Source organism: Miniopterus schreibersii (genome assembly GCF_964146895.1).
Source record: "Miniopterus schreibersii genome assembly, chromosome: 1".
In the NCBI taxonomy this organism is placed as follows: domain Eukaryota; kingdom Metazoa; phylum Chordata; class Mammalia; order Chiroptera; family Miniopteridae; genus Miniopterus; species Miniopterus schreibersii.
The window spans coordinates 166,813,656-166,819,038 of record NC_138101.1 but is presented as its reverse complement, the minus strand read 5'-3'; the positions used below and the strand labels follow the sequence as shown (position 1 = coordinate 166,819,038).

Sequence of the window (5,383 nt, the reverse complement as noted above, 5' to 3'; positions counted from 1 at the left end):
TTATCCTTACCGCTATCTACATTTCACTCAATTATTTTTGTGCAGTTTTTTTGAGGCAAAATATACATTCATTGCAATGAACACAAATTTCAGCTGTACAATTTGATAATGGGTACATGCACATAATCCACAGTTCTCTTATGATTCAGAACATTTCCATCTCCCCACACAGTGCCTCCATGTTCCTTCCCAATCACTCTTCCCCATCCCCAGAGGCAACTGCTGTTACTGGCTTTCTGGGTTTTTTCCACCTTAGATTAGTTTTGCCTCTTCTAGAATTTCTATAAATGGAATTACACACAATGTCCTCTTGTGTCTGGCTGCTTTTGCTCAGCATGTTTTTGAGGTTTATCCAATGTTGTTGAATGTGTCAGTGGTCCATTCCTTGTCTGACTACACCACAATTTGTTTATCCATTTTCCTATTGATGTACATCTGGGATGTTTCCATTCCGGAGCTATTATGAATAAAGCTACTGTGAACATTCTTTTTGTGAACATGTGTCCCATTTCTCTTAGGAGTGGAATTTCTAAGTCAAAGGGTAGGTGTGTATGTTTGATTTTTATGTGAAACTGCTAAACCTTTTCGCAAAGTAGATGTACTATTTTATATTTTTACTAGCAATGTATAAGAGTTGCTTGCAGATTCACCAACATCTGAGCCATTCTAATGGGTGTATAGTACTACTTCATTGTGGTTTCAATTTGCATTTTTCTGATGACTAGTGATGTTGAGCAACTTGTCCTGTACTTGCTGACCATTCATATATCTTCCTTTGTGAAGTGTTGTTGGTTTAAGATTTTTTGTATATCTTTTTAAAAGTGGGTTGTCTTTATTATTAAATTGTCAAGTTCTTTATCTACTCTGGATACAAGTCCTCTATTAGATACACATTTTGCACTTCTTCCAGGCTATGGCTTGCTTATTTTCTTTTTTAAAATAAAATTTAAAAAAATTTTAACTCATTTTTAGTATTTTAATTACAGTTGACATACAATATTATATTAGTTTCAGGTGTACACCTCAGTGATTAGGCATTGTATGACTGTGATCTTTCTGATAAATTTAGGACCCATCTGACACCATACATAGTTATTAGAATATTATTAACTATATTCCCTATGCTGTACTTTACATCCTCATGCCTATTCTATAACAACCAATTTGAACTTCTTAATCCCTTCACCCTTTTCACCCAGCCCCCAAACACCCTCCCATCTGGCAACCTTCAAAATGTTCTCTGTAACTATAAGTTTGTTTCTATTGTTTCTCCATTTACATTGCTTTAGGGTCATTTGTTGATAGATATGTATTTATTGCCATTTTATTGTTCATATTTTTTATCTTTTTCTTCTTCTTCTTATAGAAGACGCTTAAATACTTCATGCAATACTGGCTTGGTGGTGATGAACTCCTTTAGCTTTTTCTTGTCTGGGAAGCTCTTTATATGTCCTTCAATTCTAAGTAATAGCTTTGCTGGGCAGAGTAATCTTGGTTGTAGATTCTTGCTTTTCATCACTTTGAATATTTCTCGCTAATCCCTCTGACCTGCAAAGTTTCTGTTGAGAAATCAGCTGACAGTCTTATGGGAGCTCTCTTGTAGGTAACTAACTGCTTTTCTCTTGCTGCTTTTAATATTCTTTGTCTTTAACCTTTTGCATTTTAATTATGATGTCTTGGTGTGGGCCTCTTTTTTTTTTTTTTTTTTAAATTAATCCTCACCCAAGGATATTTTTTCCATTGATTTTTTAGAGAGAGTGGAAGGAAGGGAGGGAGGGGGAGAGAGAAAGAAAAACACTGATGTAAGAGACACACATCGATTGGCTGCCTCCCACATGTGCCCTGACTGGGGCCAGGGATCGAACCTGCAACCCAAGTACATGCCCTTGACCCTTTGTTGCGCAGGCCAATGCTCTAACCACTGAGCAACACTGGCCAGAGCTGGGGTAGGGCTCTTTGTGCTCCCTGGACTTGTATGTCTATTTCCTTCACCAGGTCAGGGAATTTTTCTGTCATTTTTTTCAAATAGGTTTTCAGTTCCTTGCTCTCTCTTTTCTCCTTCTTGCCCCCCATGATGTGAATGTTGATATGCTTGAAGTTGTCCCAGAGGCTCCTTACATTATCTTCATTATTGAGTATTTTTTGCTTCCATATATTACAAATTGCTGATTTGATTCTTGGCTTCATCTACATTACCTTGGGGAGAACTAACATTTTACCAACATTGAGTCTTTTCAATCCATAAGGATGGTATCTCTTTCCATTTATTGGAATCTTTATTTTGGCAAGACTGAGCCTCATTTTACCTGACAAAAACAAAGTTTTTTGTGTTTCTCTTTTTAAAGAAGCATTTAGTTGAGACATAATTGATATACAAAAAAACCCTGCACATATTTAAGGCATGCAATTAACGAGCTTAGACATATGCATACACCCATGATACTACATTGGAATCTTTAAAAGAAAAAGTGTTATCACAAATATCTTATTCCAAGATTAAAAGTGCTTTCTATTCCACTCTAACCCTACTCAAACACTTATTAGTTATTCTATTATTTTAGTCAGAGATTACCTCAAAAAATAGTAATACAGTTAACCCTTGAACAACATGGGTTTGAACTGCATGGTCCACTTATATGCAGATTTTTTTCAACTGACCCACAGCTCAAACCCATGTTCTTCAAGGGTCATCTCCGTGGCTGAGAATCTAAGTATCGGAGGGCCGAGTGTAGTTATATGCAAATTTTCAGCGGTGCAGAGGGCACCCCCTAACCCCTGCATTGTACTAGGGTCAACTGTAATTCCAAACAGGGAAAAATGCATTCCCAAAAATGTAAATAAAGAAAATATATATTAGCTAATCAAGCAAGATGTCTACCACTATGTTAAAAAAATATTTTTTGTTTGTTTAGTGTGTACAATTTTTCTAACATTGTGTTAAAGGGGTGGTCACAATCTATTTGAGAGTAGGAGAAACTAGTCACTAGATTTTAGGGCCTGAAGTATTGGGCAACATAAGTTTAAAAAAAAAAAAAAGTAGATACTGGCTGAAAGATAATGGAAAGTAGAAACCCCGGCTTCCTAATAATAGCACAAGATAGCCTTTCTAGTTAACGTCTTAAAAATAGTCAAGTGTGATTCGTTAAAGAGAAAAAGCATTGGCCAGAGTGACTTGTGATATCTTGCACTCTAGTGTCACAAGTCAACTCTCTTCTAACAGTGCAAAGACCAAGAAACGAGATATAAGTAGTTCTGTGATAGAAAAGGGAGAACCCTTAGCACAGAACTAAGGGAGTAAGGGTTCCACCTCAGTGGTACTTTTTATGGTCAATGCCTATGTGGTAAATTAATGAGATTAATGGGGCATTAATGAGATATAAATTTTGGATGTGATCTAGGTACATCTTTTCCTTTGGGAATAAAAGATACTTCAGAGATAACCGAATCAAATTTTAAAACTACTTTCTTTAATGTGCAGTAGAGATGACTTTGGCTAGAAACAAGAGCTTGACAAAATGTCAATCTTTAATAATTTAAAAAACATCCTAATGTTTGAAATAGATGAATGGAACTATTAAAATATTCAGTACTCGGCCATCTTGGTCTGTGTTCCCCACACAACATGCCCAATGAAGCCACAGAAACAGTCCCTGCTACAGAGCAGGAGTTGCCCCAGCCCCAAGCTGAGACAGGGTCTGGAAGAGAATCTGACAGTAATGCATCAGTACCAGAGCTCGAGGAACAAAATTCCACACAGGCAACCACACAAGCCCAGGAGGCAGCAGCTGAAATCGATGAGGAACGAGTCAGCAAAGCAAAACAGAACCAGAGTGAAAAGAAAGCACAGAAGGCTACATCCAAACTGGCCTCGACAGGTTGCAGGGGTTATTAGGGTCACTATCTGAAAATCCAAGAATATCCTCTTTGTCATCACAAAATCACATGTCTACAAGAGTCCAGCTTCAGATACCTACAGAGTTTTTTGGGAAGCCAAGATTGAAAATCTATCTCAGCAAGCCCAGGAAAAGGTGAAGTTGTCTCAGACATTCAGGAAAACACAGACTCCAACTGTCCAAGAGGAGAGTGAAGAGGAACAGGTTGATGAAACAGGTGTGGGAGTTAAGGACATAGAATTAGTCATGTTACAAGCAAATGTGTGGAGTCCAAGCCCTGAGGAACAACAGTAATGATATTTGTAAATGCTATTATGGAATTCACACTGTAACCATCTTTTTTTTTTTTTCTTTTCTGGTGTTTCCAAAGAGTAACTGCAGCTTGGTTTGAAATTTGTAATGTTTCTATCATTAATAAAGTTATGGCTCTCTCATAGATGTTTCTCTCTTTTTCCCTTCCTCTCTAAAAAATCAGTAAAAAATATTTTTTAAAAAGTTATAGTTTCTTGTGGGTAAAAAATATAAAAATAAAAATTAAATTAAATATTCAGTACTCACAAAAGGTATCCAGCTTCAACAATATAGTCTACATTTTAAATATCTGCTATTTAAATATGCGCAATCAACTCAAATTAGAATCATTAAAAAATCATGACAAATCCCCAAAACAGACTCTGTGTGTGTGTGTGTGTGTGTGTGTGTGTGTGTGTGTGTGTGTGTGTGTTGGAGATAGAGGTAGGGTCACAGAAAGGAAATCTGCTTGTTAGATATTTTCCACATTGAAATCTTTTAATTTTTCTATCAAAGAAGGATTGGACTGACAATACCTAAAAGAAATGTTGCCAGGCCTGGAGAAATATGTACTACGACTTTAAAATAAACACGAAAGGGCCAGGTCATGGTCATGCACATCTATGGATTACTCATACTTCCAGAGCCTCTCCCTGGCACAGCTGTGGAGTAGGCAAAATTTATCTTTAGATCCTCCTACTTCCCCTTCTGGGCGATGGTCCTCTCTTCTAGGTCCATCCAGGGTGCTCAATGCCTCATGCTGTCCAGGGCAGCACCACACCCTGGCCAGCCCTCCTTGGAATGTGGCCTTTTCACCCCTCTACTTCACCCCAACCCTCCAATTCAGTTCAACTGGGAGGAAAACAATGTTGTAAATGAATTCACATTGGTGTGTAAGTGACTGATATTTTTTTATTTCTCCCATGTGTACTGGCATTCTAAAAGTTTATTAAGCTCAAGGAATGTGTTCCTTAGGAGGAATGTTCTGCGGGTCAACCCTCCCCCCAAAATGTAGAGAGGTCTGGGTTTCTTCAAACCATGTATGTACCATCACACTGGCAAAGGCCTTCATCTGGCCAGGCCTCATCACCCCTAATAGAGGTAAAGTCACTACCCCCATTGATTCTTGAGTAAAGGGCTGGTGAATAACCAGCTGGCAGTTGCACAGATTTTGAAAAACCGATGGAAAAGTAAATGTA

The 5,383-nt window shown here is 37.7% G+C and overlaps 1 pseudogene across 1 annotated transcript; it reads left to right on the top strand.

Moving 5' to 3' along the window:
- Positions 1 to 3,622: 3,622 nt before the first annotated feature.
- LOC308552116 (nascent polypeptide-associated complex subunit alpha pseudogene) lies at positions 3,623 to 4,225 on the top strand (annotated as a pseudogene). Its single transcript has one exon. The product of its transcript is annotated as a nascent polypeptide-associated complex subunit alpha pseudogene (transcript).
- Positions 4,226 to 5,383: the final 1,158 nt, after the last annotated feature.